Source organism: Corvus hawaiiensis, chromosome 4 (genome assembly GCF_020740725.1).
Source record: "Corvus hawaiiensis isolate bCorHaw1 chromosome 4, bCorHaw1.pri.cur, whole genome shotgun sequence".
NCBI classification, from domain to species: Eukaryota; Metazoa; Chordata; class Aves; order Passeriformes; family Corvidae; genus Corvus; species Corvus hawaiiensis.
Window position 1 is genome coordinate 26,733,717 of NC_063216.1, and position 14,960 is coordinate 26,748,676.

The window sequence follows — 14,960 nt, forward strand, 5'->3', positions numbered from 1 at the left end:
AAGTTAGGAAATACCAGAAGTACTTCTGCTTTCATTTGCCTCACGTGCGTACAGCACAAGTAAAAGCACAGAGCGCTCCTGCATGTACCAGCAGGAGAGATGCAGACCCTAACAACGGTTCCAGTTTGCAGGGCACTTGCCTGACAAACTGCAGTGCCATGATACACATGCTTAAGAAATCTCTTTTCCCACCACCATAAAGAAAGGACTATTTTTAATGCAGACTACTTAAATATTGGTTTTAGCACAGCCTCACGAAGGTTACAAACATATGCAGGAAGGAAATGCAGTAGGCTGCTTAGGAGAAAGAGTAGAAGCACAAGCAGTGAGTATGAACTTCCTAAACAAGCTGGGGCAGAGCCTCAGAGAATCTGCCTTCAGTTACATCCTTTCAATAACAGTGGGGCACATCTTTCCTCAGCAGGGCTGCTCTCCAAGGCTACGCTGGGACCAAAAGCAGAATTATTCTAATGACTCAAATTTCTGCAGCTCAAGAAAGAGAAGGAATGCTTGGAGTACAGTCACAGCAGAGCCGCCACTTGCAAGTCTTAGAAAATATGATGCATGACAAGTGAAGCTAGTTTATGCCACTGGGAACAATAAAAAATTGATCAGGAAGAAATGGAGAAAAATTCGTGATTGATGACTTCCATATCTCTGGGGAACTGATCCACTAGGGTCACACACAGGACATTATGGAGCCTATGGGACTGCTGCATGTATGGTATATGCATGTCTATTAAAGGCCTCTAGAGGGGAAAGAAAAAGTCCATCTGGAATTGCTATCAGTTCAGCTGCAACATCTCTGGAAAGGCAGTAACATGATGGCTCCATGAGCACTGCAGGTCAGGACAGGTGAGGCAATGGCATTTCAGAGTGGTGTATGAACACTCCCCTCCTGTGCCACAAGGGCAGCATAAAGGGCACTCTGCAAATTGTTCCCTTTTTGACCACCAATAAAGCTACCAATAAATCACAATGAATGCATCCTGCTTGAATTTCAGTGCTTGGAGAATTTTGAACCCAGGGCACGGTACAGTGATGGGTTTATGTATGTCTTCTGGAAAAAGAGCTTAAACTGTTAGTGCAATGGAGTATGCAGAGAGCCGTGAAGCGCTGCTCCGAGAAACATGAAAATCAGTAACTTGAGGTCACATTTCGTATCTTGCTTTGTAAAATGGAAAGGGAAAGAAGGAGGCACAAATCCAATTTAGAAGAGAGAACATGAACCAGAAAAAAAAAAGCATAACGAAAACCCAGAAGTGGAGTGGTTAAGACAAAGATGTCAAAAATACCTATTGAGTTTGAGACAAGCATAGCAGATGCTGACCTTAATTTCAATTTTACTAAGGAAAAACATCTGGTAGACTTCTGGTTAATTTGTTGGGGGGAAAAAAAGAGCACACAAACAGTTCAGACCACTCAATTTTAAGGAAAACTAAAGAGCACATATATTACTAAACTCATCTATCCTAGTTTCAGGGGACAATGAAATCCTAGAAAACTAGAAAACCTCAAGTTTCTGTAATGTTGACTTACTCAGAGGTATGAGAAATAAATCGAAACCAATGGATATATTTATAGAAAAGCAATTCTCCATTAGCAGTGACATACCCATCAGCACTTCCTTTGAGAGAAAATTACTAACTTCAGTAAAAGCAGTGGTGACTCCCTTTATAATTCAGATGAGGGAGAATCCTACCACGCATCTAGTAGGCCAAAATTATTAAGACAGTGATTGAGAACTCTCTTTCAGAACAGCTTGTTCTGCCAAACCTATATTTTTATCTTAATTTGAAATTAATTTATTCCCCAGCTGTCAAGAAAAGTCTAGCAATCAGAAAAATTTTAATTTCCTTTTTTTTTTCTTGTTTCTCGTTCCTAAATCCAGTGTAGACTGGGAGATGGAAGAATAATGAGATAGAAAAGCACTCATAATTATTGTTTTCATTTAGGTAAGGGAGAAGACGATTATTATTGAATTTTAAAAATCCCCCATATTGGTACTTTACAATGAAATTCTATTATCTGGAATATTATTTTTTTATGTCTTTCTACCATTTTGTAAAAAAATAAGGTCTTGAAGATCTCCCAGATGATTTAGAAGCACATTCCATTAAAAGAAATAGTCACTGAGGAGCCTGAGAGGAGCAGATTTTCAAAGAAAATGCAGGTAGGTGCACTTTTAGGCATCTATCTTTATTCAAATTGCTTAAATGGCTTGAAAAAGAAAGTCCTAACAGACTTAGCTTTTCTCTTGAACATGAGATTTAATATTCTTTTAAACATGCAACCCCAAGACTTACTATAAATCCATTCTGATGGGCAGGCACCTGCCAATGCTCTGTAAGCACACAAGCCTCAAGAAATGCAAGGGCTGTTGGAGGTGGGAGAATTCCACACACCAGAAATATCCTCTTTATGCCCATGGTTGCTACTGAAGGGTTTTGACCATATGCAGCTTTTATTTCGATGTGTATTGCAACAATTTGTCTTAGAAGATGTTAACTCCTGCTTTATATCTATTATATTGATAATGAAAATGCTGCCAAAATTGAAATTTGAACACTCATTCCTATTTTACTAAATGAGAGAGGGTAGTGCCCTGTCCTACTAGTGATGAGTTGCTTTGTGCAGGTAACAGATCAAAGCATTTCAGTCAGCTCTTAAGTGTGAGTTTTGATAAATGTAGCCTAGTTTTAGGCTGCTCCATTCATCACAGTGACTCTGAGGCTGTCCATGCTCAGAAATTTAAGAATCAGGACAGAACTTCTTGTGCTACCAATTGAAAGCCACCATGCAGCAGTTAAGTTGTATTTGAGAGAAGAATAACAAGCAGCCTCACAAATGAAACAACTTTATGTGGTGGTGTACTGTGGATATGAAACACTAACACAAAGATTTTTTGGAAGAACAGTTCATTAACTTCTCCTTAAGTAAGAATATTAATTAAAATGAAAATATTCCCTGTTCACTTCACTATCTCCAAATACAGTAGGAGGTCCTTAGAGTACCTTCTTTTTTCCCAGCAGAGATCAGGAAAATTAAAAACAAAACAAAGCAACAATCTGTAATCATTTTATATTTTTATATTAAAAGTCCTCTTACTTTGGTAACAAGCTAACAACCAAATCCTTGTTCAGGGGATTTTTCAGGCTTTCAGCAGTATACCTAAGCTTCCAGAAAGACTTCTGAGCCATGAAATAGGGTATGAAAATGTTTAATCCCTGACTGAACTGCTATCCTTGTGGAAGCACTGTGAGTACATACAATTACACCCGAAAAAAATTCATGTTCACCAGCAGTACATTTCATTGTGGGGAAGCAGCTTATTGTATCAATACAGAGAGGGGTTTTTTACTGATGCAGTTGCCTCCACACTAGAAATGCTTCACCAGTACAACATACAAATGATTGTCAGCTGGTGAAGTGCTCTGAGGAAGCACACTCATTAGACCACTGCAGTACTTTGCACTTTCCTTCCTTCAGATTTCTGTAAGAAGTCTTTTTAATCACCAGCAACTTAACATATAAATTAAGCTTGGGAGACGGAGTGGGATTTTTAGAATGGCAGTCATTAGTTACAAGAACAAATAGGCTGTGCTCATCTTCCTAAATCTCTCAGATACTTTTGAACTTGTCATGTGAGCCTAATTCCCCAGCTCCTGAATCACGTGGGTACAACTGAAAAGCATATTCCTAGTCAAAATAAATAGTCTTCAAGACTTTAAAAATAGTATGGTCACAATTTTGCTTCTTTAGATAATACTTACATTTTAACACAAAGTAGAAACTTATTCTAAACTGTTCAGCTGGTTTAGCTTTCTAAACATTTTTTTAAATAACAGATTTATGTTTGATACTAGCAGCATTTAGTCCAAGCACAAAAACTACTGGATACCCAAAATCACTGATTTGCTTTTTTCTTCACACTGTATCTTTTCCAAAATATTTTGTTGAGTTTTTAGATTTTTTTCCAAGCTTTTAAACGCATAAGGACAAATTTTCACCTAAGTTAAAAAGAAACTGGCCAACAATTATATTAATTTGTGAAGGTCTGGTTGTTTTTTTTTTTAATAGAGCAATTATCAGAAAGAAATAGGCACAGACTGATTGCCTGGCTTTAGGCAGTGACATGAATGGTCGAGATAAAGATCACTCCTGTCAGAAAAAAACCATGGCTTTCTGGCATTTCTGGCATTATTACTTAAATGAACCTATTTATAAACAAAACTACTAATTATATAGAAATATAAGATTCTGTAAGGCTCGGGTTAGCATTAAAAGAGTATAAATTGGACATCTTCTATGCTGTCCTTCTTTTACTGTTTTTTTTTCTCATTAAGTTCCATGAAGACCAGCAGTTCAAACTGGCATGAGTATGATACTGATTATCAGTATAGAAGAAAAGCTGGGAGAAAGACTACATTAAGCACTTGCTATTTTGCAGCAAAAAATATATTTTAAAAAGTTATCACAGATGGCATATACTGCTGCCATGTGGTATTGTTTTGATGATGGGGTCAGCTGCCAAAGTAAAGACTTGGACACATAGTTGTACAAAAAAACAGATCAAGAACTGTGGGTCCAAAATTTCCTCAGCTACAATCCACTTTAATAAGTTATACTAGGAGCTGTAGTAAATACAGAAAATCTGCCTTTGATATCACTGAAAAACACAACTGAACTTTTCTCACTCTTGCATGACCGTGGTGCTGGTCTGTGGAGAGGAGGTTACGAAATAATCTGGATTCTCACCAGTACCTGTGAAATTTACAACTTATAAAATCAGAGTACAAGGAATCTCATTTTCTTGCAATGAATTAGCTGCAAGTACAATACTCTATCTTCTTTAGTTTAAATGAATTTCATGGCAGAATTGGACAAAGCCATCTGCTGCCAATTGTCTTGGCAACTAATAGCACTGGTGCTGGCTGCTGCCAAAGTGCAGCACGTTGCCATACATCTGTTAGAGCTGCTATAAAGCAGCAAGCTTCAGCGCTCCTCTCCACTGCTTCCTCCTCCCAAATCCCTGAAGGTTAGAACATAGCCAAAGCACCACCGCCATGGCAAAGGTGGGAGACCTCATCCAGAATTCTGGCTGTACTGGGGAGCTGGCAGCATCTCTCTCCTGGCTTTGTCCCTCCCTCTTGGCCACTGTGAAGGCAGAGAAAGTCTGTGCGAGTGTGTCCAGCAGACAGCCTCCGTTCTGATACTCAACCACTTGTGATGTGCTAGAAAGGCTGCTGGTAGCCACGGGCTTTTTCAGATTGCCAGTGCAGTGCTGAATTTAGCTAGGCCAACCTCCTCCTCCTAGAAGTTACATAGGAACTGAGACAGAAGATGATCTAAACTGTTCATCTCCCTCTTTAACTTAGGGATGGCAATTTAGGCACCTAGGCAGCTTATGTGACCTTAGCTCATGTTTTTTACAAGGATTTTGATCATTGTATTTTGAAGCACGCTGAGAAGAGCCTTGAAAGCTTCTTTAAGAACAAATCCATGACATTTCAATTCGCAGTGGAGTTGAGAGTGCAGACACATACCCAGTCCCTGTGTCAACCACTGCCAATCATTCAGAAGAACCACATAATAATGAATTGTCTTAACAGGGAACAACGGTGAAGCATCTAGACATTGTAAGCACTGATGTGAAACTCAACATCATAAGTTTCACAACACCTGGTGATGTTTTCCAGGCTCTCACAACTGCCATAGCGGAGTTACGTAGGACCTCAGGTTCTAAACGACAGCAAAAATATACTTAGCCCTGCTAATCGTAGAGAAAAACTGACAAGTAGTTCCCTAAAGGTTTGAAAATAAAAGAGTAAATAAACCTTCCACCTCACCACCCACCAAGATTTTCTGAAGGAAGTCCTAACCCGCTGATACCAATGGTTAAACTTCCAATTTTCTGATATGGTCTCTTTCAATCTTTGCTAAATCACAAAAATAGTTATTAAAAAAAAAAAGACAACATGCAGTCACAGCTGTTTCTTAAATTACCATGCTCAGCAAATACAGGCAAAGAGGCCAGACTAAGTTCTCAAAAGAAACTTGTTCTTAAAAAGAGAACTGATTTATTACTGATTAGTCTGATTTGATGGATTAGAAGACAATCAGTCCGTGTATTTATCAAATGGCACTCTAAAACACGTCAGAAATGAACATAATAATATGTAGACCTGATGTCTAGCAGAGAGCAAATCAATCCAAGTGGACACATTATTTTACAATACACACTCTCTGAGCAACAAAGGGATGAATAGTGGGTTAAGGAGAGAGCAAAAAGCTCAAAACCTATTACCTTTTATTACAAACTGCTACGAATAGAGCCAACAACCACTAATAGCAGAGACACCAGTCCTAAATGACTTACAGGCCATAAAGACTCTTAGACAGCATCAAATTAATTAAGTTGATTCTTAGCCAGTATTAACTACTACCTAAAAGCAAAAGTATCCAGTCAAAGAGAATCCTTGATCTCCTCTGCTGCTCAAGGTGGGGAGTTCAGGAAGCTGAAGCCAATGTGACAAGCCAGAAAGAATCTTAACCTAGCTGCCCTGCATCAGAAAATGCACTTTGTGTAACATGTTCATCTTCATTTCTTGGTTTGCATCGTTTCTAGGATGCCAGTAACTAAGCCCAGTAAACATGTACATGCATGTGAACCACGAGGAAGAAGTTACAGCAGGCAGTGTGCTCATTTAGATGACTGAATTTATGTAAGCACTTAAGTTTATGCAGAATCAGGGTCTTGTATTTTAGAACAGGACGTAACTCATTTTGCACCTTATATATTCAGTGGGAAAGAAGCTGTGAGTGAGTGCAGTCTTGGGGCTCTGTATTTAAAGTCCAGAAATTCAAATTCATCCATGGTTCCCACAGTATCCATTGCTCTCCCCACTTGCACATATGTAGTGTTTTGCATTGCTGTTTATGCTAAGAAATTTATGCTTTGAAGTGTATGTAAACATTACCAACTTATGTTTCCCACAGCTGCTGTAACTCTGAAGTTCTTGGCTTCTGTGCATTGAAATTAACAGTCATAGCAATATACCAAAGCCTCTTCTTGCACTGAAATTCAGTTCTAGGTAATTGTTTTACAGTATATAACCAAAACGCTCATAATTGATCTCCTGCTGAAACAGCTTTCCTTCTCAGAACATTCTGATATAACAGTGGCAGGTCACTTCCTTCCACTCCTGCACAGCATCTCATCTTCATTCCTAACATTTGCTTAAAATCATGGGGTTTTTTTCAACATCATGAACACCTGCCCTTGTGAAAGGTCCTATTTATAGCACATACGAAGTTTTCAAGTTAAGTCTTGTTGAATTCACCCACTCACATAAAAAAAATTCAAACAAGACAGATAACATATTGTTTTATCCCCTATCCTTTGTCAATCTCTACAACATTTAAATCAAAACCTTTGTACCTGTCCCCTCCTCACCATGAAATAAATATACTTTTAAGCAAAGAAGTGCTAGAAACTTAAACTCAGTAGGTAACTTTCTTAAAGTCAGAATTGGCAAAAATAGGGGCAAAGAACAAAATTATTTCCTGCTACGGTTAAACAGTAATTGAATCATATTTGCAAGGTAGATTATTTTCTCCTGGAAAATAAGCAATTTTCTCAAATAATTAAAAAAAGTCTTCATCTAAATGTAAAATTGCATCCTTAATGGTCACAGTCCATGGAAAACTGTAAGTTTCTTAAAAAGGACATTTAAATGGAAAAATGTTGTCAATCTCAATTCTTTATTAAAACACTTCAATATTTTCCTATGTGTATTTATACAAAATACATAAATGAAGAATATGGAATACTGCTCTGTTCTGGTGATCTTTATTTAACAAGGAACTCAATAAAGGTGAATTACGTGAAGACCTACAGAATGGCCCAGGTGCTGGAAAACCTATTTCAGAATGAACTGCTATTTCAGAATAAACTGCTGAAGGACAGAAATCTACTCAGATAAGCAAAAGCATGGCTAATAGGCAATTTGCTCATATTCTTTAGTACCTAAGAGAAGTAGTAAAGTTCACTCCAAGAAGACTCTTCCAATTTTAAGACAGTAAAGGAACAAGAGGTTGATAACTGAATTTTCAAAAATAAAAGACAGAAACAAGGTCCAAATTTTGAGCAGAAAAGTAACGAACCACTGAACTAACTCACCAAGAATCACCAATAATTTTCTGTCTCTGTGTATTTTAAAATCAAGAACAAGTTTTTGTAAAAGGCAATAAAAAAATCCTGTGGCCTACGTCATGCAGCAGACTCCAAGTGCATCTTTTTGCCTGGCACACTAGAAATTTCCTTTACATCAGTGATTTTGGTGAAGGACTAAGAGCACAGAGTTAAGGACTGTGCCTCCCAGAGCTCAGTGATCTCCACTGCACCTTAGCCCCTGCCTGGAGAACCACATTTCTGAAATTTCAAAGAGGAATTCCAAAGTGTCAGAATCCAAATGTTTAGGGTATGTGAACTAATGAAGTTTTACCACACTTCCACTGCGAAGCCAGCCAAAGACAAACTCTGCATTAATCTGCTGCCATATCTCACAGCACCAAAATCTACTAAATCACAAAACTTACACTTGAGTATTACTGGCTGCAACCAAAGTAAGAAAAAAGTAATATAAATGTTAATGAGATGATGTCTGTTTCACTTTATTTAAAAGCCAGCCTAATCCCATAATCCTAACAAACAAAAATATTACTCTCCACAATTACAACAGAACAATGTCCAGATGGTCCTGTCTGTGGGGACCAAGAAGAACAAGAGGCTTTACAAGTTAAATTCCAGGGGAAAAGTCCAAGTCCCAAGGAAAACTAAGACAGACCTTTTGGAGGTGTTGAAAAAGTGACTTGACTGCAGTAAGTAGCAGCTATTGCTTAAAAAGGTATTCCATTTCATTTTTAAAGATGAGTCAGGCATACATACTCCAATACTACAGAAGAAAGAACAGTTTGTGTGAGGTAGATTGAACATGTCTCAGTCTCCCTTTCTAAATTTGTGTGGCTTATTTAAGAGCTATGACAACTATGAATCAGCCACTGAGTTCTCAATGATAGCTGCATTAACAAAGCAGACAAATAGAGAATTAGAAAGACAGGGAGGAGATTACAAAGTTTGTAATTTTTCCCTTGTGAAGCCTCATTGTGGTGCATAGTTGGAAGTGTCATTTTAGCCATACTAAGGTAGAACTATTGTGTAAGGATATACACACATTCGGTTCTTTGGACTGCAGTGCCTCTTTATGTAAAGTCAGCCCATGATGCTCCAACACAGGCTTAAAATGGGGCTTCAGAAAAATTTCAAAAGGGGTCTTGGAGCCAGGTGACTCAAGTTAGAAGGGTAGTCCCTCAAGAAAAGCTTTTGATCCTTGACTAAAAACAATGAAGGAAGCTAATATGCTGACAAGAAAAGATGAGAAATACGTCTACTCATCACAAACCAAAGTCTTGGAAAGCAGTGCATGTTTGGCAGACTAAATGAACTGAATGTGACCTTTTTCCTTATTTAGAGACTTTAGAAAATCTGTTATTTTTGAACACAATAAGCACTGTGACTTTACATAATATAATTAGCTGCACTGCAGACAACTTTAAGACTTGACTTTTGTTAACAGGAACGTAAACCAGGATATCTTCGATCCAGTGGTCCATACTAAATAACCAGGGGAAGACAGTGTGCTCAAGAATAAAGGAGGGAATTTGTGCCAGGAACAGCCAAGAACACTACATCATACCTATCAGGAAGGACAGGCTGTTTTATTGACTTGAGTATTTATTCTGTGTGCGTACTCAAAAAGGGGAAACAAAATGATCATGATGACTCTTGGGCTTGCTGCGCTGATGCCAAATGCACTAAGTGCACTTAAAGTAATGAAAAAGTTAATCCAGAAGTCAGAAGATAGAAAATTAATTGATAGGAATATAATTAAAGATAGGCAGCTTTTTTAATATTGATCTTATAAGACTGATTTTATCTTTTCATCTGATTTAAAGTTGGCAACTAAAGATTATGCACAGATGTACATACTAACATATTAAGGCATTGCAAGGTGTCTGATCTAGTAACAAATTTTCATGTTGAAAAGATACAATACCAGAACATTCTATATTAAGAACTAAAACCTGTCTACTTAACCAGATTGCAAGCACCAAGTGTCTGTTACTGAAACAGGAATACCTGCTGGGACCTCAAAGTACTCAGTACTTTGGTGGCTCCTATTTAACATTTAATGATGCTTTGGAAATAAAAAAAAAAAAAACAAACAAACCCCAAAACTTTACATACAACACAAAGTTAATAGCATAAATTGTGCTAAAGACAGGGCAATCTTGCCCACTCTGACAAAATGCAGTTCATTACGTCCAACTGCAAAGGAATGTTTTTGAGAACAAACAATGCAGACTATATCTATAAAATAGAATCATGCATTCTGGAAAACAGCGATCATGGAAGGCATTACCAAGCATAGGTAAGCAGATAATTTTAAAAAGAGCTTCAAGAACTGGGAGTGTAAGTCATTTGGTACTTGGAAGTATAATTGGGGAGTAAAGTGCAGGAAATGATAAATATATGTAGCACCTCTGTTTGTAGTAGTGATGAGAATGATATTTCATACCGGTATGACTTCTGTCACATGCATTTTTAAAAGTGTGTTGAAAATCTGGAGAGGGTTCAGAAGAGAGGCAGAAAAAAAGTTAAAACTAGAAATAATGCCCCACAATTTAAAGAGATCAAACCATTCAGCTTGCAAGAAAACTGAGAAGTGAGTTGACTAAACTACATTAGTTCCTCCACATGAAGAAAAGAGCAGGAACAGAAGAGCTCTTAATCTTATGGAAAACGATTTAGCAAGAACCAGCAACTGGAAGCCAAATTCGAATGAGAAATGAGGTGCACATTTTTGTCACTGAAAATGACTAATGATTACATGAGCTTCCCATGAAAGATGAGCTCAGACAACTGGGATGTCCTTAATGGTCTTGAACTCAATTAACCTATGACTTCCATCACAGTTTATGACTGGTCCTGAGAACTGCACACTGAAAGCTCATTGAAGCTTTTGCTGCTGACAAGATCAGGCCCTACACTACCGATTCCACCTCTGCACGCAAGGTCTAAACAAACATATTCCCTGCTCTTCATCCATAAGGGTTTCTCTTGCCACATTTTAACTGGAAGGCAACCTATCAAAGAGGAAGCAGACATTTCACAACTCTTTTCCTAAGTAAACACACAGGAAATTGCCCCAAGCACAGGTGGCCAAGTTCCATGAACCTTACCGAGCCGCCCCATGGCAGCGTGACCATTGGTAGCTGCACTGTGGATTATCATAGAAATTCCCAAAAGCTGCCATGCCCTGGGCTATTCATGTGAAAACTAAGGATTCCTATGTCTCGGAGTTAGAGAGAAACAGCCCTCGGCACTCCCACGCTGTAACTAGTAAAGATAGTGAACAGGAAAATGAGATGCACCTCTCAGGTACTACTTGGGATGTCATAATTCCTCAACAAATCTTCCTTAGAACTTTAAGACAGACAAAATAAAAAAATCCCAGTATTCATTTAGGTGAAAATCCCATGTACCTTCCTTACAAGTACAGCTTAGCTTTTACAGTCTCAATTAATGGGAACGTTGAAGCAAAATGTTACTCAAAGCGTCTTGGTTTTCTTTTCTATAGCAAGAAGATTTTTTTGTTCCTTAGAATGCCAAAGCAAAACTTGAAATTGTTATCTAGTTATAAATTCTGATCTAATAATTCATAACCTAAATGGTAACTAATGAGGACTTATTTTTAGGAGAACAGATGCAGAGTCGCTTTAGAAACAAAACTAAAAATTCAATGTCATGATTTTTGTGATCCAGAACACAGGATATTAGGACATTTGGGATTGACAATACTGTAAGTGATATTTTTTCTAGCCAAAGAGACACCATCAGTCAAATTAAATTCTATTAAATCTGTAAAAATTGAGTGTTTAAAATATTTAAAGGTTTGAGGAATTATATCCATTCTTTTCTCCTTCTGCCTATTTTTGTGATTTTACTAATACATTTTCTTATTTTACAGACTAAGAAAAGAGAAGGATTTTCTGGTCCCACAGAGATAGACAGATACAATCTTTTTTTTATTTTTCTGATATTGAAAATAGGTACATAATGAAGCTTTACTATGGGTGAGTTTAATTCATTCATGACAGTTATATATCACCTTGTCGTGCAATTTTTTTAACATATCCCCACTTTTTAAAAAAACTCAATTAAAAGAAAAAAACATTTAAATTGCCAGAGATAACATTTATTAGCTTCAGGCTAGGACTCACCAAGAAGCCTGAAGCTTAGTTAAGTATCCATCTTCTTATAATTAATCCGTTTTTTCTTTTTTTTAAAGGAAGAAAAATATCTACAAAATGGAAAGAATGGGTAAGACTTAGAGAATAATTACTCTTGAAGGTTAAAGATTTTCAAATACTCATTAAAGAAATGAATAGAACTGTTAAAAAAAAAAAGTACTGAATTTTCTTTTCTGATAAATTTCAAGAAAATTGAGAGGTCCACTTTGATTTACGGGCTAAAATGTATCTTAGTGTCCTCCCTTCCTTGCCTCCAATGAGCTGATAACTCATTCCCTTCCTTAAGATTTATGCTCATTTGATGGTACAGACTTGGAAATGAACAACAAACTAAGCTATGTCTTTACAGATAGTGACTTGTGAAATCTTTAGCTGCAAATACACAAATATTGGTCATCTCTCCCCACGACCTGCTGTCTTGCTGCATGCCTATTTTTGGCTTCAACATCATGGAGACAGAGCCAGAAGCAAGCCATCAGCGAGGGTACAGTGGGATGGATGGGCACCCCCTGTCAGGCTCTGCAGTGAAGCAGCTGCATTTCACATCCCACGGTGCAGCTGGCAGGGAGAATTCCCACTACAACCAAACCAGGTCCCAAGCTAGGAGCAGACTACATCCTGCCATTTCATGTACAGCACTGTCATGGTTTAGGAATGGTATTCCCCAATTTAGTTCTCCCACCCACCTCCAACTGGAGGCACAAAAGGCAAACATCACAGGTTGTGATAAGAACAACTTACTGGAAATTGCAATGAGATAATACAAACAGTAACAGCAACAACATTAATAACAAAAGGTGTAAGAAATGATTCACACAGAAAAATTCCCCGATAATAGACAAGACTAGATGGCTCCCTTCACCATGTTTTTTCAATCAGGAAGGAAACCCTTCTCCCAGAGAGTCCCCTCCCCTGTCCCCAGTAATGACTGGTATAATGGGGTAGTACAGAATAACCTCTGTATTCTGCTCTCGCCCCCTCTTGGCGACCACAAAAACTCACCCTGTCCTGGCTGGAACAAGGAAAAGCACATTTAGGTTTCCTACCTGCATGTAGTATCTCCCCATTTGCAGCTGTGGCATAACACAAGCACAGTTTTGCCATTCAGCAAGCCCAAACTGCTCTCTATTCCTCAGGTAACATGGACTTCTGGTCTAGAGTGACTTTTGTCACACAGGCAAATTCAAACTTATTGGCAATTCAAACAACCCAGGAGTCAAAGGAAAGCATTAGACACAGGGAATAACATTTCTCCCCTTTTCAAACTCTGCTTCCAAAGTAAAATGCACTTTAATGATCCATTTAAACCATCATTCAAAAATATATTCTTTTGTCACAGTAGAAAAATGGACATATCTGTAGGTATGCCACTCCTAACAGTTCTTTAAATGTCTTCTAAATCAAGTTGCATTTCGGATAGTGAAAGTTCTACTTTGACTACAAACAGATATTAAAATAATATCCCATAATGACTAACAGTGATTACCCCAATAACAACTAACTATAATTTAGGAGTTCTGTTTATTCTTTTGCCCGAAGGCTTTGTGAACTTCTGATAGGGGGAAGTAGGAGAGAAACTGCCCTCTGTGCCTACTGGTAGCAGATCCAAACCTTCCCAGCAAGCAAGCAGGTGCTGGCTGAGAGACAAGACATAACTAGACAGAACAGTCACTCAGATCACTTGGAAAGGCCTCTGGTCTCCTCCACAGATTTTCAGTCCCTCTACTCTTAGGTTCCCTTCTTGCCTCTGCTCCTATCAGACTGACCATTATCTCTGTAATTTTGGTGATGGGTATGGCAGCTTTGAATGGAGACACACCAGACATGTTTTCATTAACTAGTTCAGACACTGACACCAGTGAGGCTAGATCACCTCAGGCTGCACACAGAACCCCAAAACATCCATGTTCCACCTTACCAACAGCAGTGGATACTGGATATGTGACAGCAGTTGTTCAACTGTACTTCTAAGTGCAATGTAGATATACATTGAGTTTTGCTATCCTGTCGCAATGAATTGCTTTGCTTATTTCTATAAAACATCTGAGAATCTCCCTCCTAGCACCCCTTTGCCCTCTTACCATAAATGACTGAAAAAGAGACAGCTGCTTCTCCTTGTAAAGGAAAATAATGTCTTACCTTTTATTTATTCTTAGTTGCAGTGAAATGACACTAAAACCATCTGGCAACTAGCTAAAACTAAGGACCAAACACCCTCCACAACACCACTATTAGGTCAACACCGAATCACAGAATCATAGAATGATTTGAGTTAGAACTGAGACCTTTAAAGGTCATCTAGTCCAACACTCCTGCAGTGCCCTGAGACATCAATCACTAAGTTCAGGTTGCTTCAAAGCCCTGTCCAACCTGACTGTGAATGCTTCTGAATATGGGGCTGTAAGAGACGGTCCAAAGATTCCTCATCTGCCTCATGATCATGCACAACTTCTCTGGGCAACCTGTTCCAGCTTCCCACCAGCCTCGATGTAGACATGCTTAAAAAAAGACCAAAAGTAAGCACAAAGAAGCAGTGCATGGATTTGTGAGGAAATTTTCAACTATATGAGAATCTTGTTTTCTAG

The 14,960-nt window shown here is 38.2% G+C and overlaps 1 protein-coding gene across 2 annotated transcripts in view; it reads right to left on the reverse strand.

Annotated features, from left to right (window-relative positions):
* The window catches only part of LARGE1 (LARGE xylosyl- and glucuronyltransferase 1), a 272,337-nt gene that overhangs the window by 157,728 nt on the left and 99,649 nt on the right, over positions 1–14,960 (reverse strand). The gene's annotated exons all lie outside the window — the stretch shown is intronic.